Source organism: Mesoplodon bidens, assembly GCF_964165515.1.
Source record: "Mesoplodon bidens genome assembly, chromosome: X".
Taxonomy (NCBI): Eukaryota; Metazoa; Chordata; class Mammalia; order Artiodactyla; family Ziphiidae; genus Mesoplodon; species Mesoplodon bidens.
In genome coordinates, this window is record NC_138163.1 from 120,527,857 (window position 1) to 120,555,193 (window position 27,337).

General features: G+C 43.6%; 1 protein-coding gene across 1 annotated transcript in view; it reads left to right on the forward strand.

Annotated features, from left to right (window-relative positions):
• Positions 1–86: 86 nt before the first annotated feature.
• Positions 87–27,337, forward strand: part of LOC308608555 (uncharacterized protein) — a 934,308-nt gene continuing 907,057 nt past the window's right edge. Inside the window, exons 1-2 of the mRNA XM_081221773.1 lie at positions 87–254; positions 9,047–9,287. The gene's annotated coding sequence lies outside the window, so the exon portion shown is untranslated. The remainder of the gene's footprint in view (positions 255–9,046; positions 9,288–27,337) is intronic.

Consider the following 27,337-nt stretch of genomic DNA (forward strand, 5'->3'; position numbering starts at 1 on the left):
CTCCCCCTGTCCCTCGCTTCCCGTGCTCCCCCCACCCCGCCCCGCCACGTGGGCGTCAGCCCCGCCTGCTCAGCTCCTACAGGCGTTTGCGCATGCGCCCCGGGGCGGGCCAAAGCTGGGAGCTTAGCCCAACTCTGCGGAGTGGCGTCGCCCGTGACTGGTGTCGTGTGCTCCCGCCCTTGCGCTGGGCTAGACGTCCTTTCACGTCATCTCTTCCACAAAGCCTCGCCACCGCACACTATACTCGCAAAAAAGTGAGACGAACTTTTCTGCCTCTGAACGGCTTGTACTTTATACTTCTAACAGTACTTGTTTCTTCCTTGAAGTGGTCTGTGTGAGCAGCGCCATGACTCCCCGCCCCCCCCATCCCCGCCCTTAGTTGCAGCCCTTTTAAGTCCTGGGAGAATTTGGAGAAGAAAGGCCTAACCATTTACTCTCCTTCAGCAGGCAAGGCAAACAGGCAGTTTTGTGACTTAAGCCTGTCTCAAAGGTGTCTTTTTTTTTAAAAGACTTGAAAAGTTGCCAGAAAACCAAACTTTGTTCCAGCACAGTATAGTTCCATCTTCTGACAATTACCCCATCACTTTACAGGGGTCTTCAGCAGCCTTTATGCCCCCAGGGTCCCTTCTGTCTTCCTGTGAGCTCTTGTCATCTTTCTGAATCCCACGAAAGCCATCCAACAGTTTGTCTTTCCTCTAGACCGTCAGCTCCCTGGGGTCAAAATCGATGTGGAGTTCCTCTTTGTTTCCCAAGGCACCTAGCGCAAGGTTAGCGCCTGCCCTTGTAAGCCCTTGATTTTATAAATAACACCTAATGTTCCTGATAGCCTGTCATAGTTTCAGGTTGTTTTCACATATTATATCCTTATTCTTTGTGGCAACCCTTTGAGGCGGACAGGAAACCTGCCCTTTACAAACTCATTCCTCAGCCCAGTCCTGCCCATTACATGCTCTGCTTTTTGTTTCCTGACCTCTGTTTCCTGTGGGCAAAGGAGGAAGCCACCTCTCTTTTGCTGAGGGGGGTAGGCAGGGGGTGGGGGAAGCATGTCCTTACCCATAGCATTGTCTGTCAGCTCTTCACTTTCCATGGTCCTGTAGCTAGGAGGCCTCGGGTGAGGTGGCCCTCACACCTCCCCTTCTTCTCCTTCTCTGGCCTCCAGTTCCTCGTGGAAAGGGAATGGGGCCCAGGGGATTCGGGACTCAGTCCCAGGGATTCGGCTCAGGCCTGTGCCCCGAGGTCGTCTTCGGTGATCCATGTTGATTGTTGGACAAGCAGCCACAAAGCCTCGGTGAATTCTAGGCCCTGAGCTGGGTCTCTTAGTTTAGGAACTGGGAGAGGAAACTCGGGGAGAGTGTTATTTCCTGACAGCTCTGCCCTGGGCTGAGCTGAGGTGCCCCAGTTGGCAGCAAGGGCTGCCCAGCAAATGGGCCCCAGTGAACCTCCCAGGCACAAACTGCACTCTTCACTGGAATCCTTTGGCAGCTGACATTCTGGGTGGCAGTTGCTCTGAGTCCTTATGTCCAGTGATATTCCCCGTGTGCCTCCCTCCTGCGAGTAGACATTGTGCTGTCTCAGTGGCAGTCACAGGGAGGCTCGGGGCGGGGCCCTGCCCCCAAGACACACTCACCATCCAGCTGGAGTCAGCTGCCCATATTAATAACGCAAAACCATCAGACACAGGGAGGTGGTTCTGTGTGTATAGAAACAGCTGAGGAGCTTAAAAACATTCGAGTGTATGGACCAAGCCCCAGAAATGATGATTTAAGTGATGTTTGCGGGGCAGGGTGGAGGCGGTCTCAAGCATCTGTGGTTTCACAACTGATGTGTCTGGTTAAGAACCACCGCTGATAGAGGTAAAGAGCACAAGTTGTGGACTCAGCTGTTTCTAGGTTCCAATCTGAACTCTGCCACCTATTGGCCTTATGGCCTGGGGAAGTTAATTTAACTTCTCTGAGCCTTAGTTTCATCTGCAGATGGAGTCATTAATACCTTCCCCATGTTGTGAGACTGAAATGATATGAATTTCATGATATAAGTGTAAAAGCTAACTTGGAGTGTGGGCCAGACTTAGGGACTCACTTCTAATGCATATGACAGGAGGAATGCTTTGTGACTTCTGACTCAAGGTCAGAAAAAAGATAGTATCTATCTGTCTTTATTACATTACTCATTCTGCGGGAAGACTTATTGTCGAAAAAATTTTTTTGAGATAAAATTCACAAAACATGTAAGTTATCATTTAAAAATATATAATAAATTCAGTGGTTGTTAGTATTGTCAGTGTTGTGCTTTGTGCTTACCACTATCTAATTTCAGAACATTTCCATCATCCCAAAAAAGAAACCTCATTTCTGTTAGCAGTTAATTCCTCCTTTCCCCCAGCCCCTGGCTATGACTAATCTATTTTTTGTCGTACAGATTTGTCTATTTTGGACATTTCATATAAATAGAATCATATAACATATGTCCTTTCATGTCTGGCTTCTTTTACTTAAGTATAATGTTTTCAGGGTTCATCTCTGTTGTAGCATGTATTGGTACTTCATCCCTTTTTTTCTTGTGATAAAATATACATAACACCATACTTACTATTTTAACCATTTTTAAAATCTTTTTATTTATTTTCATTTATTTATTTTTTTTGGCTGCGGCATGCGGGATCTTATTTCCCCGACCAGGGAACGAACTCGTGCCCCTTGCACTGGGAGTGTGGAGTCTTAACCACTGGACCGCCAGGGAAGTGTGAAAGCATCTATTTATTTTAAGGCTGCCCAGCAGGTAACCTGACCAAGAATGATCTTGAATTACGTTGGCCACAGCGGAGAACTTTTTTTTTTTTTTTTTTTTTTTTGTGGTACGCGGGCCTCTCACTGTTGTGGCCTCTCCCGTTGCGGAGCACAGGCTCTGGATGCGCAGGCTCAGTGGCCATGGCTCACGGTACCAGCCGCTCCGCGGCACGTGGGATCTTCCCAGACTGGGGCACGAACCCGTGTCTCCTGCATCGGTAGGCGGACTCTCAACCCCTGCACCACCAGGGAAGCCCACAGTGACAGTTTTACTTCTTCTTTTCCAATCTGTATTCCTTTCATTTCTTTTTCTTTTCTGATTGCCATGGCTAGGAATTCCAAAACTATGTTGAATAAGAGTGGCGAGAGTGGATATCCTTGTCTTGTTCCTGATCTTAGTGGAATGCTTTCAGTTTTTCACCATTGAGTATGATGCTTGCTGTGGGTTTGTCATATATGGCCTTTAATATGTTGCGATAGGTTCCCTCTGTGCCCATTTTCTGGAGAGCTTTTATTATAAATGGGTGTTGAATTTTGTCAAGCATTTTCTGCATCTGTTGAGATGATCATATGGTTTTTATACCTTAATTTTTTAAAAAAATTATTTCTTTATTTTTGGCTGTGTTGGGCCTTCATTTCTGTGCGAGGGCTTTCTATAGTTGCGGCGAGCGGGTGCCACTCTTCATTGCAGTGTGTGGGCCTCTCACTATCGCGGCCTCTCTTGTTGCTTAGCACAGGCTCCAGACGCACAGGCTCAGTAGTTGTGGCTCACGGGCCCAGTTGTTCTGCGGCATGTGGGATCTTCCCAGACCAGGGCTTGAACCCGTGTCCCCTGCATTGGCAGGCGGATTCTTAACCACTGCACCACCAGGGAAGCCCCTATTCCTTAATTTTTTAAAGTGGTGTATCATATTGATTGATTTGCATATGTTGAAGAATCCTTGCATCCCTGGGATAAATCCCACTTGATCATGGTGTATGATCCTTTTAATGTGTTGTTGGATTCTGTTTACTAGTGTTTTGTTCAGGATTTTTGCATCTGTGTTCATTAGTGATATTGGTCTATAATTTTCTTTTTTTGTGATATCTTTTTTTGGTTGTGGTATCAGGGTGATGGTGGCTTCGTAGAATGAATTTGGGAGTGTTTCTCCCTCTTCAATTTTTTGGAAAAGTTTGAGAAGGATCAGTGTTAGCTCTTCTCTCAATGTTTGTTAGGAATCGCCTGTGAAGCCATCTGGTCCTGGACTTGTTTGTTGGGAGATTTTTAATTATGGTTTCAATTTCATTACAGATAGGTCTGTTTATATTTTCTAATTTTTCCCAGTTCAGTCTTGGAAAATTGTACCTTTCCAAGAATTTGTCCATTTCTTCATGGTTGTCCATTTCATTTATTTCTTCTCTGATCTTTATGATTTCTTTCCTTCTACTGACCTTGGGTTTTCTTTGTTCTTTTTTCTCTAGTTTTTTTTTTTTGCGGTATGCGGGCCTCTCACTGTTGTGGCCTCTCCCATTGCGGAGCACAGGCTCTGGACGCGCAGGCTCAGCGGCCATGGCTCACGGGCCTAGCTGCTCCGCGGCATGTGGGATCTTCCCAGACCGGGGCACGAACCCGCATCCCCTGCATCGGCAGGCGGACTCTCAACCACTGCGCCACCAGGGAAGCCCTTCTCTAGTAGTTTTAAGTGTAGAGTTAGATTGTTTATTTGAGATTTTTCTTGTTTCTTGAGGTGAGATTGAATTTCTATAAACATCCCTCTTAGAACTGCTTTTGCTGCGTACCGTAGGTTTTGGGTCGTTGTGTTGTCATTTGTTTCTAGGTATTTTTAAATTTCTTCTTTGATTTCTTCAGTGATCTCTTGGTTATTTAGTAGTGCACCGTTTAGCCTCAATGTATTTGTGTTTTTTACAGTTTTTTTCCTGTGATCAATTTCCGATCTCATAGTGTTGTCGTTAGAAAAGATGCCTGATATGATTTCAGTTTTCTTAAATTTTCCAAGGCTTGATTTGTGACCCAAGATGTGATCTATCCTGGAGAATGTTCCATGCGCACTTGAGAAGAAAGTGTGTTCTGCCACTTTTGGGTGGAATGTTCTATAAATATCAATTAAATCTATCTGGTCTGTTGTGTCATTTAAAGCTTGTGTTTCCTTATTTATTTTCTGTTTGGATGATCTGTCCATTGGTGTAATGGGGTGTTAAAGTCCCCCACTATTATTGTGTTACTGTCAATTTCTCCTTTCATGGTTGTTAGCATTTGCCTTATGTATTGAGGTGCTTCTATGTTGTGTGGGTAAACATTTATAATTGTTATATCTTCTTGGATTGATCCTTTGATCAGTCCTATGTAGTGTCCCTCCTTATCTCTTGTAGCAGTCTTTATTTTAAAGTCTATCTTATCTGATATGAGAATTGCTACTCCAGCTTTCTTTTGATTTCCATTTGCATGGAATATCTTTTTCCATCCCTTCACTTTTAGTCTCTAAGTATCCCTAGGTCTGAAGTGGGTCTCTTGTTGACAGCATATATATGGATCTTGTTTTTGTATCCATTCAGCCAGTCTGTGTGTTCGTTGGGGCATTTAATCCATTTACATTCAAGGTTATTATTGATATGTATGTTCCTATTACCATTTTCTTAATTGTTTTGGGTTTGTTTGTGTGCATCTTTTTCTTCTCTTGTGTTTCCTGCCTAGAGAAGTTTCTTTAGCATTTGTTGTAAAGCTGGTTTGGTGGTGCTGAATTCTCTTAGCTTTTGCTTGTCTGAAAAGCTTTTGACTTCTCCATCGAATCTGAATGAGATCCTTGTGTTGTTCATCTCTGTTTGTTCTTCTAGATCTTTGTTAAACATTCGTTGTATTTTCTCAGTCTGTGCCTCCATTCTATTTCCGAGATTCTGGATCATCTTTACTATCATTCCTCTGAAGTCTTTTTCAGATAGATTGCTATTTCCTCTTCATTTGTTTGGTCTTGTGGGTTTTTCCCTTACTCCTTCATCTGTGACATACTTTTTTGTTTTCTCATCTTTTTTTTTTTTTATGAGTGGGATTGTGTTCCTGTCTTACTGGTTGTTTGGCCTGAGGCTTCCAACACTGGAGTTCGTAGGCTGTTGGGTAGAGCTGGGTCTTGGTGCTGAGATGAGGACCTCCGTGAGACCTCACTCCGATGAATATTCCCTGGGGTCTGAGGTTCTCTGTCAGCCCAGTGGTTCGGACTCAGAGCTCCCACCGCGGGATCCTCAGCCCGACCCCTGGCTCATGAACCAAGATCCTGCAAACCACATGGGGTGGCAAAAAAAAAAGAGAGAGAACAATACCAAACTAAAAAGTAAAATTAGACTAGGAAACTAACAGATATGCTAGAAAGATTATAAAAATAAAAATACAGATGAATCAACAACTGGAAGGCACAACAGTACCACAATAGTAAAAAAGAGGAAGAAAGAAAAGAAAAAAAAAGGGGGGGGTGTTGAAGGCCTTGGCTCTGAAGGATGGGGCCTAAGCAGGTTGAGGTTTGGGTGGTGGGCGGGGCCTATGCTTAGTACCCACAGGGCTGGAAAAGGCCCTGGGGGCTGTGGGGGGTGGGGCTTAGGCTGAACTGAACAGAAGGGGCCCAGGTGTGCCCCCCACCCCTGGTCTCAGAGGGCAGGGGACCTCACCTGGGAGCCCAGCAGGCTTCCTGGGCTCGAGTGGGTGGGGCAACTGCCCTCCTCTCGTCTCCTGCTCCTCCGGTCTGGGAGGGCCCCTCCCGTCTGCCTCTCCTGTTCTCCCCTTGGTCTCCTTCCTATCCCCCCAGGATCAATACAGCAGGGGTGGGGTGGGGAGGGAGGGGCCTTGGAGGGCAGGAGACCAGCCTGGGAGCTCAGCAGGCTCCCCGGCCCTTAGTGGGTGGGGCAAACGCCCTCCGTTCCTCTCCTGCTCCTCCCGGAGGGCCCCTCCTGCCTGCCTCTCCTGGTCTCCCTGGCCTCAGGGGCGCCGATCCTGTCTGGCCTCCACTTCTCCTCCCCTCTCAGTCCCCCCATGTCCTACCGGTTCACTTGGGGGTTCCTCCCATTTCCTTGGGCCTCAGGGTCCCCCACCAGTGGCCGGCAGGCACCCTAGTTGTGGGGAGACGCTAAGTCGGCATCTTCCCACACCGCCATCTTGACTCCGCCCCTATTTTAACCATTTTTAAGTGTATATATAGTTCAGTGGCATTAAGTACATTTACACTGTTGTGCACTCATCACCACCATCCTTCTCCAGAATTTTTCATCTTCCTGAACTGAAACTATACCTATTAAGCAGTAACTCACCATTCTGCCCCCCACCCAGCTCCTGGAAACCACCGTTCTATTTTCTGTCTCTGAATGTGACTACTATAGATATCTCATATAAGTAGAATGATACGATATTTGTCCTTTTGTATCTGGGTTCTTTCACTTAAGTTTAATGGTTTCAAGGTTCATCCGTGTTTTAGCATGTATTGGTACTCTATTCCTTTTTATGGCTGAATAATATTCCATTGTATGGATATACCAATTTTGTTTGCCCATTCATAAATTGATGGAAATTCAGGTTGTTTATACTTTTAGACTAATACGAATAATGATGCTGTGAACATTCATTTACAAGTTTTTATGTGAACTTATGTTTTCAATTCTCTTGGGTGTCTGTCTAAGACTGGAATTGCTGGGCTATATGGTAACTCTATGTTTAACTTTTTGAGGATGTGCCAAAGTGTTTTCTACAGCAGCTGTCCTATTTTACATTTACACCAGCAGTGAATGAGGGGTCCAATTTCTCCACATCTTCTTCAACACTTGTTATTGTCTGTTTTTTTGGTCATAGTCATGGGAAGGATGTGAAGTGATATCATTTTAATTAGCATTTACCAAATGACTAATGATGTTCAGTGTCTTTTCATGTATATCATCTTTGGAAAACTGTTTATTTAAATCTTTTGTCCATTTTATAATTGGGTTGTTTTTCTTTCTGTTGTCGAGTTGTAAGAGTTCTTTATATATTTGGGATACTAAACCCTTATCAGATATATGATTTACAAATATTTTCTCCCATTCTCTGGGGTTTTTTTCTTACTTACTTGATAGTGTCCTTTTAATTTTTTTTTTTTTTTTGCGGTACGCGGGCCTCTCACTGTTGTGGCCTCTCCCGTTGCGGAGCACAGGCTCCGGACGTGCAGGCTCGGCGGCCGTGGCTCACGGGCCCAGCCGCTCCGCGGCATGTGGGATCCTCCCAGACCGGGGCACGAACTCGCGTCCCCTGCATCGGCAGGCGGACTCTCAACCACTGCGCCACCAGGGAAGCCCCTGTCCTTTTAATTTTGATGAAGCTTTTTAATTTTGATGAAGTCTAATTTATATTTTTTTGCTTGCTTGTGCTTTGGTGTCATATTTAAGAAGCTATTGCCTAATCGAAGGTCATAAAGATATAATACGTTTCTTTCTAAGAGTTTTATAGTTATAGCTTTTACATTTAGGTATTTGAGCCTTTTTGGGTTAATTTTTGTCTATGGTGTGAGGTACGGATCAGGAATACTTTTTGAGCACCTGCTGTGTGCCAGACACTGTCATTGGGGTGCAGCAGTAACAAAAGAGACACATCGTACTATTATTGAGCTAAAATTCCAGTGGCACTCACAGACATTAGTCCATGGTGACATAAATGTCTAAATGTAAATTTGACCACATACTGTTTCTGATCTATAATGGGGTCCAGAGAATGTGAGAATTGTGGGGGAAGGGTGCACCCTCACATGGTTGACAAAGTTGCATCCTGGCCTGGGGCTCTGTGGTATGAAGGAAATCCCTGTCTGACACTGTCATGGGGACATTCGCAGGTTCCATGATGGACCTGAGTGCAGGCTCTGCCACATCCATTGTCTTTCCTCTGAATAGCCACTTAGACTCTCCCTCAGTCCCTAGGCTTTTGTGACCCACCCCTGTGTTGGGATCCTTCTGCTCCCCTGGGTGGCCCACCTGGCTGCTTTTCCTTTTATGACAGTTTCAGACCACTGTCTTTTGTGGGGTCCACATGTGTTCCCTGGAAACACAAATTTTTTTGCATTTGTGGGCAGTTCAGTTTAATCTCAGGCTGCCATTTTATTGTCCCTTGTGCCAGGGACAGTTCCAGCCCCAGCCTCTAGAGTTTACTTGAGTGAGTCAGACGCTAGTTCCTGTGATACTCAACCTACAGGAGACACAAGCTTTCTGAGACTTTTTGTCATTTGCTTGAGGTAGCAACATTTGTCCCTCTCTCATTCTAGGAGAAGTCATCCACAGAGTCGTGAGGACACTCAGGCAGCCTCTAGAGAGGCCCATGTGGGAAGCGACTGAGGCCTTCCATGAGCTGCCAGTACCACCTTGCCAGCCTGTGGCTGCACCACCTGGGAAGCAGATCTTCCAGCTCCAGTCACTTCTGATGACTGCAGCCCTGGTGACGTCTTGGCCGCAGTCTCGTGGGATGCCCTGGGACAGCCATTCCTGAATTTGAGACCCACACAACCTGTGAGTTTCATAATGTTTATTGTTATTTTATTTTACAGTTTTTTTGAGATATAATTCAATACATAAAATTTCAGCATTTTAAAGTGTACAATCCAGTACACAATACAGTATTATTAACTATAGTTCATTGGTTTTTAGTGTATGTGCCGTGTTGTGCAAACATTGCCACTAGCTCATTCCAGAGCATTTCCATCACTTCAGAAATGATACCCAGTACCTCTTATCAGTCACTTTCAGTTCCCTATTCTCCTTTCACCTGAAAAGCACTAATCTACTTTATGACTTTGTGGATTTGCCTGTAGTGGACATTTCATATACATGGAATCATATAATATCTGTTACTTTGTGAATGGCTTCTTTCATGTAGCATAATGTTTTCAAGGTTCATGCATGTTGCAGCGTGTATCAATCCTTCATTCCTTTTCATGGATGAATAATATTCCACTGTGTAACCATTTTGTTTATGGATTGATCAACTGATGGACATTTAGGTTGTTTCTACTTTTTGGCTATTATGAATTATGGTACTGTGAACATTTGACGGTAAATTTTTGTGTGAACATATGTTTTCAATTCTCTTGGGTATATACCAAGGACTAGAATTCTTGGGTCTTATGGGAACTCTGTGTTTGAATTTTTAAGGGCCTGCTGAAGTGTTTCCCACCACGGTTGCATCACTGCAGGCCAGGAATGGAAGAGGATTCCAGTTTTTCCAAATCCTTGCTAACACTTGTTATTGTCTGTGTTTTTGATTACAGCCATCCTAGTGGATGTGGAGTGGTATCTCATTGTGGTTTTGACTTGCATTTCCTTAATGAGCATTGATATTCATGCACGTTTTGGCCATTTGTATAATCTCTTGGGAGAAATGTCTATTCATATGCTTGCATAAGTTTTAATTAGGTTGTTTGTCTTTTTTTTGGCTACACTGCGTGGCATGTGGGATCTTGGTTCCGCGATCAAGGATTGAACCCACGCCCCCTGCAGTGGAAGCGTGGAGTCTTAACCACTGGACCACCAGGGAAGTCCTGGGTTGTTTGTCTTTTGACTGTAGAGTTTTGAGTTCTTTGTATATCCTGAATACTAAATTCTTTTCAAATATATGATGTGCAAATATTTTTTTCCCGCTTTATAGATTGTCTTTTCTCTTTCTTGATACTGTCCCTTGATACAAAATTTGTTTAATTTTGGTGATTTCCAATTAAACTACTTTTTCTTTGCTTGCTTGTGCTGCTGGTGTCATACTTAAGAAACTATTGTGTAGCACATGGTCACAAAGATTTACAAATACTTTTTTTTCTAAGTGATTTACAGTTGGTAAATATAAGAAGTTGATTATGAAAAGGGAGGAAGGTGGATGTAGTTGAGGCCCAGGATGCTTTTTAGGTAGATATACTTTAGGAGAACATACACATAGAAGATGAAAATGTGAAGCTGGTTTTATTAGGATTCTTTCAGGTACCCTTATGAAAGGCTCCTTGTAGGATTGAGGCTCTGACCTGAGCCAGAGAAGTGCTGCATTCTTAGGTATATCTCTTGGCATAATGAGTGAGCATAGGAGAGAAGTCGGGAAAAGTAATGAAAAAAGGGGAACACGGCAGAGAAGGAGAGAAAAGAGGGGGCACAGGAGAATACTGGGAAGTTGTGCTCAGGTAAAGTGAGGTAAGCCATTGTCTCTTTATCCCATCCTTGTAGGAGTCGTCATGGAGGGTGCATGGAGACCCCCCACATATGCAACTGTCTGTGTCATGAGTTTTGCTATCCTGCCAGTGATTTGTATATATGTTTATATAGGATGGATGTATCATTCCATCTGCCCCACCACTCCAGATGTGATCCCCAGGAAGAGAGGTGCTTGTGTGAGAATAACATATACCTGTGGTTGGCAAAGTTGTAATGAGGCTTTGGGGCTTTGTGATACAGAGGAAATTCTGAGCTCAGCTTACACTCTCATGGGTACATTTTGAGCTCCCTAAAGGGATTCAAACTGCAGGCTCCTGGCACATCCAGTGCCTTTCCTCTGACTGGCCAGTAAACTCCCTGTCAGACCCTGTTCTCTTGTGACCCACACTTTTGTTGGGGTCATCTGCCTCTTTAGGTGCTCCATCTTGGTGCTTTCCTTTTAAAACAACCTGAGTACACTCACTTTCCCCAGGTTCTGTTGTCAACCATGGTAAATACAGACTTTTCTTCTGCATGTGGCGTTAAGTGCAATATACTTTTATGCCATTCCTCTTATTGCATCTTTTGGCTGGACATTTTCAGCTGTAGATACTTGGCTTCATTTGCATGAATCAGACATTAGTTCTTGTGTCTTGCTAACTGCCGAAGACATGAGTCAAGTGTTTCTAAGCTCCTTTTCACTTGATTAAGGTCAGAGGGAAGCTATCTTTATTCTCATGACAGTGGAGAAAATGCCCACCACTGTCCCTTTCCCAGGGTCCACATGTCCACCTTGGAAGACAGTCCTTTCTTCTACAGGGCAGCTGCATCTCTAGCTTCTCTTCCTATGTGATACCCATACTAGTATCTGTCTCCATTTACCTGAAGGGTCCATGGGTGCAGCTTCTGTCTGGGCATTAGACTTCCCCTAAATATATAGGCTTTTGTGGCCCTCTCTTCTGTTGACGTTTTCTTTCTCTTTAGGCACTGGTCTTAGTGCTTTTGTTTTAAGACAAACTTAGTCCACTAAGCTTAGCAGGGTTCACATGTTGACCATGGAAAACACAGTCCTTTCTTATGCAGGTGGTAAAAAAGCACTGTGTTCTGTGCCAGCCTTTATATTATACCTTCTGATCTGGGCAGTTTCTGCCCCAGGTTCTCAACTTTGTTTGCATGAGTCACACTCTAGTCCCACTGTTCCTCTAATTCCAGGGGACATACGTCAAGCTTTCTGAAGCTGTTTGTCATTTGCTTGAGGGGGGGGGAAGTAATCTTCGTTCCTCCTTCGTGAGGGTGGAGAAAATGCCCACCAGTTTTGCTTCCTCGGGGTCCACGTGTCGACCTTGGAGAACCTTCCTTTCTGCTGCAGCTGGTGGAAGTGCAGTTCTCTTCCATGTCAGCCTCCTTCTGTCTTTCTGGGCAAGGGCGGCTCCAGCCCCAGCTACTTTTTCTGCATGAGCCAGACACGAGGCTCTGTGTTGTTCTAGCTCCAGGGAGCAGAAGTGAAGGTTTCGGAAGCTGTTGCCCTTGGGTCAGCCATTGCAACCGCATCTCCACGAGGCAGTTTTCTCACCCACTCAGGGTCTGTCGAGACACGGGCATTTCTGCCCTTCTAACGCTTGAGTACAGAGCTGCGGAGTTGAAAACCACTAAGCTGCAGTCTAGAGGTGCCTCCTCCATGATGGGATATCCTACAACTTGCATCGAGGTCATTTGCCCCCTTTTGTTGCCCTGTCATCAGTTTGGTGTGGAGGACAAGGGTCCTGGGGAGCTGACAGTTTTGCCTCGTTCCTTTTGTTTGATGTCTTTGTAAGGATTAAAATGTCAAACTGTAAAAGTGGCCTTTGTATTTTTGGTGGGATAATAATTTGAGCCTTGGCCTTGGCCTTGCATGTCTCTGTGCGTGAGTTGCCAGACTTGGCACTGATGTGTGGCTGAGAAAAGTTATGATGCCCTTTTCCTAGGCAAGAGGCCACCCTGGACAGGTTACTGCCCAAGATAGATTCCACTGCATCTGGTAGCACATACTCTCACCTGCCAGTGGGTGAGAGGAGGATAGGGTCTCCCCACTAACGGATTGCCTGTCCCATGTTAGGAGAGATGGTGCACCTAGGATCTGTGGTCCTTAGGATCCTATGGCTGGGTTAGCGGATGAGATAAGACTCTGTAATCTGGGTGTACAGCGAGAGGAGGTTAGGAGAAATCAAGGCTCCCCAGATCTGGTAGAGCAGTGCAGGCCAGGTTATGAGAGGTATAGCTCCCTGGGATCTGGTAGTGCACCCCTATCTCCATGGTCGGTGACGAGGGGAACATAAGGGTTCTCCCTCTGTCCAACCTCTTTGGAGGTGTGTGGGCTGGTTTAGGGTAAGGTAGGTTCTCTACGATTGGATAGTGTCTGCTACCTGTTGAAAAAAGTTCGGAGGGTTAGGTAGGAAGAGGTGGGATTGGCATCACCTGTCTGTTTGGTGTCTAGTTATTGATAAAAGTACGTTTGTTGAGGCCCACAGTATGGCCAAACGTGTGTGCAAACCTGTGCTTACTAGTGCCGGTTGCACTTCCTGCCCCCCTTACCCCTTATTTCCTGGGCTCCCAGCCAAGGAGAGTTAGATGGTTTCCTGGAAGCTGGTGTTGCGGTGTCCGTGTAAAACACCCGTGGTTTCTGTTTCTGAGAAACAGGTTGAATGCATCTGAGAGAACTTGCAGTAAAAAGATAAAAACTTAAAAGTGATTTTGTCATTGAGAGGCCTGTGAGCCAGTTCATTGTCTATACTATGTAACAATATGTCATTGGTATTGAAATGTGTTACATGTTTGAATTTTGAATGTCCATATGGTATCAGAAAAATTTGTCTGATATCCAAAGTTTTCACTGTATAATGATGTTGATTGGTGAGTTAAAGGTGTCATTTTCTATTGCCTTGCATGCCCACCAGCAAGGGAGTCTTACGATCCCCAATAGAAGTCAGGGCCTGTCTGTCAACTACAGTACTTGAAATAATGTAAATGGGCTCACACACTGAATCTTGCATGGAAAGAACCACTGTTCTCTTTCACAAACTAAAGAATTCTATGTTTCTGAGAGAACACTTGTTGCTCCTACAAAACTGCTGCAGTAGTGGCCTGTTTGTCTTATAATCTTAAAGAGGCAAGAATACCTGGGGCTTTCCCACTTGCTTTTCACAGATTGACTCTATGGGATTTTATTTTTATTTTATTATTATTATTATTTTTTATCTTTTGGCTGTGCCGTGCAGTACGTTGGATCTTAGTTCCCCGACCAGGGATCGAACTCGTGCCCCCTGTGTTGGCAGTGTGGAGTCTTTTTTTTTTTTTTTCCGAGTTTTTTTTTTTATTAGTTTCTTCTTTATAACAAAGTGAATCAGTCATACATATACATCTGTTCCCACATCCCTTCCCTCTTGCGTCTCCCTCCCTCCCACCCTCCCTATCCCACCCCTCTAGGTGGTCACAAAGCACCGAGCTGATCTCCCTGTGCTATGCGGCTGCTTCCCACTAGCTATCTACCTTACGTTTGGTAGTGTATATATGTCCATGCCTCTCTTTCGCTTTGTCACAGCTTACCCTTCCCCCTCCCCATATCCTCAAGTCCATTCTCAGTAGGTCTGTGTCTTTATTCCTGTTTTACCCCTAGGTTCTTCATGACATTTTTTCCCCTTAAATTCCATATATATGTGTTAGCATACGGTATTTCTCTTTCTCTTTCTGACTTACTTCACTCTGTATGACAGACTCTAGGTCTATCCACCTCATTACAAATAGCTCAGTTTCGTTTCTTTTTATGGCTGAGTAATATTCCATTGTATATATGTGCCACATCTTTTTTTTTTAATTTTTTTAAATTTTATTTATTTATTTTTTTATTAGTTTCTGCTTTATAACAAAGTGAATCAGTCATACATATACATCTGTTCCCACATCCCTTCCCTCGTGCATCTCCCTCCCTCCCACCCTCCCCATCCCACCCCTCCAGGCGGTCACAAAGCACCGAGCTGATCTCCCTGTGCTCTGCGGCTGCTTCCCACTATCTATCTACCTTACGTTTGGTAGTGTATATATGTCCATGCCTCTCTTTTGCTTTGTCACAGCTTACCCTTCCCCCTCCCCATATCCTCAAGTCCATTCTCAAGTAGGTCTGTGTCTTTATTCCCGTTTTACCCCTAGGTTCTTCATGACATTTTTTTTTAAAATTCTGTATATATGTGTTAGCATACGGTATTTGTCTTTCTCTTTCTGACTTACTTCACTCTGTATGACAGACTCTAGGTCTATCCACCTCATTACAAATAGCTCAGTTTCGTTTCTTTTTATGGCTGAGTAATATTCCATTGTATATATGTGCCACGTCTTCTTTATCCATTCATCCGATGATGGACACTGAGGTTGTTTCCAGCTCCGGGCTATTGTGAATAGAGCTGCAATGAACATTTTGGTACATGTCTCTTTTGGAATTATGGTTTTCTCAGGGTATATGCCTAGTAGTGGGATTGCTGGGTCATATGGTAGTTCTATTTTTAGTTTTTTAAGGAACCTCCATACTGTTCTCCATAGCGACTGTACCAATTCACATTCCCACCAGCAGTGCAAGAGTGTTCCCTTTTCTCCACACCCTCTCCAGCATTTATTGTTTCTAGATTTCTTGATGATGGCCATTCTGGGCAGTGTGGAGTCTTAACCACTGGACCACCGGGGAAGTCCGACTCCGTGGGATTTTAAACTCTCTTTTCCTGGAGGCTGATAAGGTCACAGTGCCCTCTTGGAAAAATACAGATGAGATCCCACAGGTTGACTAGCTAAGTATGGGACAGGACTTGGGGGGCAGTAGCAGGTCTCACTGATAAGTTGTCTTGTGACAAGGGGCAGTCAGTCATGCAGAAATGTACTGAGGTATATAAGTAAAAAGTAGGAAAGAAGTCATATTAGGGATAGATTTGTACAAATGCCCAGTGAGACTGACTATATGTGTTTGGGCCCTTGGCTAACAGATGATGGTGCCCCGCAAGTCATGCTGGAGGACAAGGAGTGGAGATTACCTGGTCATCTAATGACTGACCCCACTTTCAAGGTCAGTCTGGCCATGACATCCTTGCTAACGACAGGTGGAAGATCAAGTAGAAAACCTTGCTGAGATTGATGCTATTCAGGAGGATGATTATTCAGTGCTTTCAACATCACCTTTCTACCCATACCTTACTTCTTTCAACAAAAAGAGGTCCAGGGTAAAGTTCAAGGGCTCTCCGTCTGTAAGAGTGATTGGCAGCTTTATGCACTGCTTAAAGTGTGTTGGGGAATTGACTGTACCTTGGTTGCCAGATCATTCTGGCAATTTTGAACACTGGGAACTATGCTGTGTAGAAGCCCCTGATGTCATGGTCAAGGTTTGCACTTACTGGATTTGGAAATAATTCTCAGACTGAAGAATGAGCTTATCTGAGTTTATAGGTGGGTCCTTTCTGGCCATTACACATGCCGGGTGTTGTAGCTGGTATGGGTGAGTGTATTGTGGGAAGAATTGGGTTAAGTATGTGTAATTTTTCTCTTGATTATAAGGGATGTTCACCCAATGGCCAAGTGCCACGATAGAACAGTGGTGCTGGGACGAGTAGATAACCGGGAGCCATGATATACCAGTAAAGCAGTGTATGACGGTAGGTTGTGAAGGTGGAGTTGGGTGAAAGGAGGTCCTTATACTGATCATGGAACACATGGAGGCAGAGGTGCTTAAAGATACTATACCACCCTAAAATAGCCCTGAATTATCCATGAAAAAAGCCAAGAAAGTACTAGATGCCTCACTGTACCATACAGCAGCCTCAGTGAGGAGCAGTCCTCCTTGCACCTAAGCTTCCAGGTTTCATAATGATCACAGGTCCTGTGTGCAGACTGAGGAGCCTGGTTTGTAATGGTGGGCATGCTCATGCTTTCTTCAAGTCCCAGTGCATCCATGGGGTCAGGGCCTATTTACCTTCACTGGTTCTCAGGTCACAATATATGTTCAATGTGCTGCCTCACAAAGACCTAAAACTGATTTTTCTCCAGGCTGGGACATAGAAAAGATTGAAACCTCAGCCACGTTGTCTTGGTAACATTACGTGGGTGACAATATTCTGAATCAAAAGGCTAAGGACAACATACCGTTTGTCTTAGGTAGGCAGTCCAGTATCTGAGTAACCAGAGCTTGAAGATTAACCCTATAAGAATCAGCAGCCAGGGACTGCCCTGGTGGCTCAGTGGTTGGGAATCCGCCTGCCAACGCAGGGGACATGGGTTCGATCCCTGGTCCGGGAAGATCCCACACGCCACAGAGCAACTAAGCCCGTGCACCACAACTACTGAGCCTGCGCTCTAGAACCGACAAGGCACAACTACTGAGCCTGCGCTCTAGAGCCCGCGAGCCACAACTACTGAGCCCGTGTACCACAACTACTGAAGCCCGCGTGCCTAGAGCGCATGCTCTGCAACAAGAGAAGCCACCGGAATGAGAAGCCTGCACACCACAACGAAGAGTAACCCCCGCTCGCCACAACTGGAGAAAGCCTGCACGCAGCAACGAAGACTCAACACAACCAAAAATAAATTAAAAAAAAATAAATTAATTAAAAAAAAGAATCAGCAGCCAACCTCCCAAGCATAGTTCTTGGAAACCATGTGGCCTGATGTCTACAAACAATCGATGAGTCTATTCAGTAAAAGCAAATGTCCTAAAAATTTCTAGAAGACCACATTTTGCACAGCTTATGATAAGCTTGTTCAGTACTGGATGTGCTTTATACCTCACATAAGGATCCTGCTCAGCCCATGACATTATACATCTTAAAGTGCATCTAATTTGACCAGCAACCTGTCTCAGGACTCTCCAACAAGCTGTACAGAGCATGATTCCATTCAGGCAAGTACTGTGCAGTACTTCTGAGGGAAAGTGTCTGTGACTGACATTTATACCAAGTAGAGCCTGTGGCAAAAAGATGTGGCCACTAGACAAGGGCACCCTTTGGGATTTGTTTGTGGCCCTTGCTGAAACTGCTACAATATCCCCCATTTGAAAGACTGCTGCTCACCTATTGTGGATGCCCCTGGGTACTGAGAGAGTAAAAAAGTAAGAGCAGGTGTTGTTACCCCCTGACTTTTCCCATACCATGGGGTGGCTCCCAAATGAGACCACCAACCAAGTGAGTGTTGCCTAGGAAATATCCACCTTATGTGAGGGTGGTAAATTTAGCAAAGAAGTAAACTAGGCATTAATGGTGTCACACAGGTGCAAGAAGAAGTCACTGTCTAGATATGGCTGTGTCAGATGCAGAGACTTTGCCAACATCTAACCTTCTGGTGGCAGTGGAGGAAATCTATGCAACGACTCTTAGTTGGACTGTGTATGTGACAGTATGCCAGCACTTCGGCCTTCTGGTAGCTTCAGTACACCCCAGTTTCTGAGGATGCCTGGATATGGTTCATGAAAACCTCAGCAAAGTTAAAGGCAGATGGGTCATAGTGGGCTGTGGAAGATTTACAACCTAACAAAAAACTGCTTGCATCTGTGCATGGGAAAGGCGATTCTACACAATGGATGAAGTGATGGGGTGCAGTGCTAGCCCTGGGCAACACCGCCCCAAGTTCACCTGGATATATTTTGACTAACTCTTGGGCAAGGACCCATGGATTGACAGTGTTGGCTGGTGTTAGGCTGGATGATCAAGTCTGGATGATCAAGTCTCAGCCCCTGTGGGGACAAAAATTATTATCATATTGCCCAAGATGCTCACCTCCTATTTCTGGCCCTTGTGCACACCCATGGATAAAGACCCTTCAAGAACGAAAGTCAGGGCTTCCTTGGTGGCGCAGCGGTTGAGAGTCCGCCTGCCTATGCAGGGGACGCGGGTTTGTGCCCCGGTCCGGGAAGATCCCACATGCCGCGGAGCGGCTGGGCCCGTGATCCATGGCCGCTGAGCCTGCGCGTCCGGAGCCTGTGCTCCGCAACGGGAGAGGCCACAGCAGTGAGAGGCCCGCGTACCGCAAAAAAAAAAAACACACAAAAAAAACAGCTAACCATAGTCATTAAATAATGGAGTAGATAATTCTAAGGTACTAATTAGTAAACAATTAGGTTATCCTTGATAACTTCATTCACTGCTTTCTTTTAAAGGGAATCTGAGTACACTCACTTTCATGGGGTTCTCATGTCAACCATGAAAAATACAGACCTTTTTTCTGTATGTGGTGGAAGTGCAGTTCACTTTCCGTCAACTCTCTTGTTGTATATTTTGGCCTGGCATTTTCAACCTTAGATTCTTGACTTCATTTGCATGAGTCAGACATTACTTCCTGTATCTCCTGTCAAGCTTGTGTTAATCTTGGAAAACACAATTGATGCTTCTGCAGGACAGCTCTATCCCCAGCTTCTCTTCCCACTTGACTGGATTTTATTTTATGAAGAAAATCCAAAATAACTGACAAAAAAGCTCCTGGAACTAATAAGAGTTTATAGCAAGATTATAGCAATGTCAAAATTCTGATACAACCTGACTTCAACACTTACTATAAAGCTACAATAATAAAAATAATGTGGTATTGGCCAAAGAATAGGCAGATAGATCAATGGAATATAACAAGAGAACTCAGAATTAGACTCACATAAATATAGTGAACAAAGGAGCAAAGGCAATATAATGGAGCAAAGATGGTCTTTTCAGTAAATGGTGCTGGAAAAACTGGACATTCGCATGCAAAAAATGAATCTAGATACAGACCTTATACACCTCAGAAAAATTAACTCAAAGTGGATCACAGACCTAAATGTAAAACTCCTAGAATAAAACAGAAGAAAATCTAAATGACCTTGGGTATGATGGTGACTTTTTAGGTATAACACCGAAGGCATGATCCCTGAAAGAAATAATTACTAAGCTGGACTTCATTAAAATTAGAAACTCCTTCTCTGTGAAAGACATTGTCAAGAGAATGAGAAGATAAGTCGCAGAATGGGAGAAAATATTTGTGAAAGACACATCGGATAAAAGACTATTATCCAAAATATACAAAAGTTCTTAAAACTCAATCATAAGAAAATAAACAGCCCTATTAAAAAGTTGGTAAAAGATCTGAAAAGATACTTCACCAGGGAAGATTTACAGATAGCAAGTGAGCATTTGAAAAGATGTTCAGTATCACATATCATTAGGGAGCTGCAAATTAAAACAACAGTGAGATAATATTGCACATATATTAGAATGGCCAAAATCTGGAACACTAACAACACCAAATGCTGACGAGGATATGGAGCAATAGGAACTCTCATTCACTGATGGTCGGAATGTAAAATGGTACAGCCACTTTGGACAGGTTGGCAGTTTCTTACAAAACTAAATATACTCATCGTACAGTCTAGCAGTTGCGCTCCTTGGTATTTACCCAAAGCTGTTGAAAACTTATGTTCACACAAAGACATGCACATGGTATTTATAGCAGTTTTTTTCATAATTGTCAAATTGGGAAGAAATCAAGATGTCCTTCAGTAGGTGAATGGGAAAACTGTGGTATATTCAGACAATGGATTATTATTCGGTGCTTAACAGAAATGAGCTATCATGCCATGAAAAGACATGGAGGAAAGTTAAATATATATTACTAGGTGAAAGAAGCCAATCTGAAAAGCCCACATACTGTATTATTCCAACTCTATGACATTCTGGAAAAGGCAAAACTATGGAGACAGTAAAAGAATCAGTGGTTGCCAGGATTTAGTGGAGAGGAAGATATGAATAGGCAGAGTACACGGGATTTGGGGGTAGTGACACTATTTTGTTTGACACTGTTATGGCATACAAATGTCATTATACATTTGTTGACGCTCATAGTATGTATAGTACAAAGAGTGAATCCTGATGTAAAATACAGTCTTTGAGTGATAATGATATGTCAATGTAGGTTCGTTGATTGTAACACAGGTACAACTCTGGTGGAAAATGTTGATAGTGGCGGAGGTTGTACATGGGGGCACAGGGGGTAGATGGGAATTCTCTGTACTTTCCACTTAGTTTTTCTGTGAACCTACACTTCTAGAAGTGATTGGCTTAAGAACTTCTAGAAAACCACGTTTTGCAAAGCATATGGTAAGCTTGTTCAGTTTGGATGCACTTATATATAACACGTGAATCCAGCTCATCCCATTACATAAGACTACTTGAAAGGCATCCACATTGACCAAGAACATGACCTAGAAACATTCCAACAAGCTGTTCAGACCACATTTCCACTTGGGTAAATCACCCATGAAGCACGTTTGGAGTGAAACTGTCGCTGACTGACATTTTTGCAAACTGGAACCAGTGTCAAAATAATGTATCCACTAGGCATTGGCACCTTTTGAGATTTGTTTTGATTCTTGCCTGAAACTACCACCTGATCTACCCCGTTTGAAAGACTGTTTCAGGCTTATTAGTCGTGTTAGTGGACATCAAGATAGTAACAAAGCAAGAGCAGATGTTGTAGTTACTACTTCCCTTCATGGGATGTATCCCAAATGAAAACATGAACAGAGTGGGTATTCTCCAAGAAACATCCACTTTTAAGTAGAAGTGGTGTATCCAGTGAAGAAATAAACCAGGCATTAATGGTGTTTCAGCAGAACAGGAAATGGTGTAGTGTTACCTTCTAGATTTGGCTGTCTGATGTGCAGGGGCTCTGCCAGCATCTCTGGGAGCTCTATTACAAACAGGTTTATGAGGATGCCTGGGTCTGGTTTAGTTAAGTTAAAGGCAGATGTCTTGCAGTTGTCTGCAGTAGCTTACAACCCTGGTAAAAACTACATCTGTGAATGGAAAAGGGCATTCTGCTCAATAGGCGGAGATACGGGCTGTGCTTTTTATTTTGGAAAAATAACCCCCAAAATGCACTTTGTTACATTTGATTGACTCCTAGCCAGGGGCCCTTGGGTTGACAGTATGGACTGACTCCTAGCAGGGCGATGACTAGATGATCAAGTCTCAGCCTCTCAGGAGACGAACTTTATCAGCACATTGCAAAAGGCACCTCCTTTATGTGTCCCTTGTGCATACCCAGGGATAAGAGTCATTTGTGGATGAAAAATCAGTGAAATCAACAAGCACATAGCATCAGAACCTGCACTGCCCAGGTTAGGACCATGGTCACCTGGATAGACTATGCATCAAGGCATAGTTATCCATCTACAACTTGGGACCTGGTCCAAAACCAAGACTCACTGACGCCAGCATATCAGGCCAAGGAGCCTGGAAATGTGTGCAGAGTGTCAGCTGCCCAGTGGAGTGTGTGTGTGTGGGGTTATATCTGGTTCCCAAAGTCAGAAGTGCCAGAACTGGTGTAGGTGATGTACAATATTATATAAGTTTCAGTTGTAATACAACATAGTGATTCATAATTTTTAAAAGTTAGACTCCATTTATAATTATAAAATATTGGCCATATTCCCCATGTTGTACAATATATCCTTATAGCTTATTTTATACCTAACAGTTTGTACCTGTTATTCCCCTGCCTCTATGTTGCCCCTCTCTCCTTCCCTCTCCCTACTGGTAACCACTAGTTTGTTCCCTATATCTGTGAGTCTGCCACCTTTTTGTTATATTCACTAGTTTGTTATATTTTTTAGATTCCAAATATAAGTGATACCATACAGTATTTGTCTTTCTCTGTCTGACTTATTTCACTTAGCATAATGCCCTCCAAGTCCATCCATGTTGCTGCAAATGGCAAATTTCATTCGTTTTTATGGCTGAGTAGTATTCCATTGTATATATATACCATATCTTCTTTATTCTTTTATCTGTTGATGGTCACTTAGGTTGCTTCCATATCTTGGCAATTGTAAATAATGCTGCTATGAACATTGCGGTGCACGTATTTTTTCGAATTAGGGTTTTTGTTTTTTTTTCCGGATATATACTCAGGAATGGAATTGTCGGGTTATGTGGTAGTTCTATTTTTAGTTTTTTGAGAAACCTCCATACTCTTTTCCACAGTGGCTGCACCAATTTACATTCCCACCAACAGTGTACAAGGGTTTCCTTTTCTCCATATCCTTGTCAACATTTGTTTTTTGTTTTCTTTTTGATGATAGCCATTCTGACAAGTGTGAGGTGGTATCTTGTTGTGGTTTTAATTTGCATTTCTCTTATGATTAGTGATTTTGAGCAACTTTATGTGCCTATTTGCCATCTTTATGTCTTCTTTGAAAAAAAGTCTATTCAGGGCTTCTACCCATTTTTTAATGTTTGATTTTTTGATGTTGAGTTTTATGAGCTATTTATATATGTTGGACATTAACCCCTTATTGGTCATATCATTTGCAAATGTTTTCTCCCATTCAGTAAGTTGTCTTTTCGTTTTGTTGATGGTTTCCTTTGCTGTGCAAAAGTTTTTAAGTTTAATTAGGTCTCGTTTGTTTATTTTTACTTTTATTTCTTTTATTTTGGGAGACAGATCAAAGAAATATATTGCTATGATTTACACTATATCAGAGAGTGTTCCACCTGTGTTTTCTTCAGGAGTTTTACAGTTTCCAGTCTTACGTTTAGGTCCTTAATCCATTTTGACTTTGTTTTTGTATATGGTGTTAGAGAATGTTCTGATTTCATTCTTTTACATGTAGCTGCCCAGTTTTCCCAGCACCACTTACTGAAGAGACTGTCTTTTCCCCATTGTATATTCTTTCCTCCTTTGTTGTAGATTAATTGACCATAAGTGTGTGGGTTTATTTCTGGGCTCTCTATTCTGTTCAATTGATTTATGTGTCTGTTTTTGTGCTAGTACCATACTGTTTTGATTACTGTAGCTTTGTAGTATAGTCTCAAGTCAGGGAGAGTGATTTTCCTCCAGCTCTGCTCTTCTTTCTCAAGATTGTTTTGGCTATTCAGTGTCCAATTTTTTTTAATGTGGTAAAATGCATAACATAAAATTTACCATCCTAATCATTTTTAACTGTACTATTCGGTGGTGTTAAGTACATTCACATTGTTGTGCTGCCAACGCCACTATCCATCTCCAGAACACTTTCTATCTTATAAAACTGAAACTCTTTACCCATTAAAGAAGATCTCCCCATAGTCCCCTTCCCCCAGCCCCTGGAAACCCCCATTCTACTTTCTGTTTCTATGATTTTGACTACTCTAAGTACCTCATATAAATGGAATCAGACAATATTTGTATTTTTGTGACTGGATTATGTCACTTAGCGTAATGTCCTCAAGGTTCATTCATGGTGTAGCATAAGTCAGAATTTCCTTCTTTTAAAGGCTAAGTAATATTCCATTTTATGTATATACCACATTTTGCTTACTCATTGCAACCCACTTGGGTTGCTTTCACATTGTAGCTACTATGAATAATATTGCTATGAACATGGATTTACAGATATCTCTTTGAGACTCTGCTTTCAATTCTTTTGGGTATATATACCCAGAAGTGGAATTGCTGGATCTTATGCCAGTTGTATTTTTAATTCTTTGAGGAAATGCCATACTGTTTTCTGAAGTGACTGTCCCATTTTACATTCCCACCAACAGTTCACTAGGGGTCCAATGTCTCTACATTCCTGGCCAACACTTGTTATTTTCTGTCTTTTTTTTTTTTTTTGAGTAGCCATCTTAATGGGTATGTGGTGGCATCTCATTGTATTTTTCATTTGCGTTTCCCTAATGATTAGTGATGTTAAGCATCTTTCATGTGCTTATTAGTCATTTGTATACCTTCTTTGGAGAGTTGCTTATTCAAGTCCTTTGTCCATTTTTTTTTTTTTTTTTTTTTTTTGCGGTACGCGGGCCTCTCACTGCTGTAGCCTCTCCCGCTGCAGAGCACAGGCTCTGGACGCGCAGGCTCAGCGGCCATGGCTCACGGGCCCAGCTGCTCCGTGGCATGTGGGATCTTCCCAGACCGGGGCACAAACCTGTGTCCCCTGCATCGGCAGGCAGACTCTCAACCACTGCACCACCAGGGAAGCCCTCCTTTGTCCATTTTTTAATTGGTGGTTGTTGTTGAGCCTACCCTATGATTTTTATGCTCCCCTGTTTTTCATCTTATTTCTCTGACTGTTTCTTCTCTGACTTGTCTCTCTCTTCCCACCCTCTAAGATTTGGTGTCTTCCAAGGATCTGTCTTTTAAAAAAAAAATCAATTAATTAATTAATTAATTAATGTATAGCTGCGTTGGGTCTTCATTGCTGTGCGTGGGCTTTCACTATTTGCAGTGAGCAGGGGCTACTCTTCATTTTGGTGAGTGGGCTTCTCACTGCGGTGGCTCCTCTTGTTGTGGAGCACGGGTTCTAGATGCGCGGGCTTCAGTAGTTGTGGCGCACAGGCTTAGTTGCTGTGCAGCATGTGGGATCTTCCCGGACCAGGGATCAAACTTGTGTTCCCTGCATTGGCTGGTGGATTCTTAACCACTCTGCCACCAGGGAAGTCCCCAAGGATCTGTCTTTATACTCCTTGTCTCTGGTCCCTCCTTTGCCAAGTCTTGCCAGTGTGAAGATGGTATCTCCATCCATATTTCATCTCTTGATATCTCACATTTGCTTCCAGCTCCCTGCTCTAACATCTCCACTTGTTCATTTTTCTCTTATGTGAAATTCTAGATGGGAACTCTAGAGTTGGTTGTTGGGCTGCTGTCTTGTGACTCTGCCATCTTCCTTCACGTTGTCAGGGATTGCTCACCACCACGTCCAGCCTGTAGGAGGGGGGAGAAAGGGAAGGGGCTAAGGTTTGTTGCAGGGGCCCTAGACATTTGCTCAGGTAAAACTTCTAATTATATAAAAGAAAGTAAGTGTGAATGTTGATAACCACCAGAAGAAGGAGCCCACAGACCTTGGCCTACTGCATCTTCTGTGGGTTCTGAGTCCTGAAGGAAGACTCAACACACAGAGCACTGGTTGGAACAATGTTTTTCTCACAGAAAGGACAAGAGACACAGCAAGATCAGCATGTGTAGTGTGTGCCAGTCTCTTGTGGCCATCAAGTCCCTCAGGATAACTGACACAGGATGATGGACTGCATGCACCCCTCTTGTGCTGCAGGTGAAGACCCCATTCTCTTCCTGATGGCGGGTGGAGGTGTGAGGGTTGGGGAGCAGATGTACTGGTGGGGCAGGCCAGGTGCCACATGACGCACATGCTTAAGCTATACAAGGAAGTTTATGGTTTACCCAGAACAGGGGAGAATCATTCAGGGGAAAAGTTTCTTCCTGGAAAGAATCTGGGGCCACATGGCAGCTTAGCACCCCAGCTTCTATTTAGGGGAATGCTTTAGGGCCAGGGCACTTACTGGGCAATCTTGAGGTGGGGGGCAATGGGTCATGCAATGGTCATTTACACAATAGTATTCTTTTTTTTTTTTTTTTTTTTTTTTGCTGTACGCGGGCCTCTCACTGCTGTGGCCTCTCCCGTTGCGGAGCACAGGCTCCGGACACACAGGCTCCGCGGCCATGGCTCGCGGGCCCAGCCGCTGCGCGGCATGTGGGATCTTCCGGGATAGGGGCACGAACCCGTGTCCCCTGCATCGGCAGGCGGACTCTCAACCACTGCGCCACCAGGGAAGCCCTACACAATAGTATTCTAACCAAATTTGGAGTAGATTAGAGAATTATTAGAGCTGCTTCTTCTCTATCAACTGTTGTCCTCAGGACAGATAAATCTGAAGGGTCATCTCATTACAATAGTGTCTTACTTGTGGTTCCTTTTCTTCTTTCTGTTGTCCTTGACTAATAACTTTAAACATCCCAGTTATTTTAATAGATATTTAAACTTTATGCTACTTGGGAAATTGTTAGTTCAGTTCAAAGCTATTCAGAGGTGGTGTCCATTGCATAGCACCACAGTGGATAGGGCTCTGGTCAAGATGGCACTGAGGACATCTCTTGCACGTTTTTTCAGTATGTTTCCTGGGGATGGGAGCTTTGACATGGAGGAGGATCCAAGTGAAGATACTTGTAGTGTTGGAGTGTAAATCCTTGTGAAAATATCCTTGTCTGGGAGTCTGTCTCGTCAGTACAAACCTTTGCCTGTGATGTAGTAAATGCCATGCAGTATTCTGTAGCCAGATTCAAGGGGACCATGAGGACTGGGAAAATAAATCCTGATGCCAGAAATATGACTAAATGCTCATTTCACAATACATACACTCCTCTAATATAATGTTCTTCTTTTAGAATGCAAGCTTGAGGAAAGAAACCTTAGCTGAGAAAGTTCTCAGAGAGAGAATCGTATGTGCTTTAGGCTCATCTGTATGACTGTGACTACTGAGGGCATAGGAAGGGACACTGATAAAGCCCTTTTATACTCTAGAATAGTGAAAGCAACACGATCAGTGCTGTGGAGCATAGTGTTTGCTACACATTTGTCCTCCATCAGT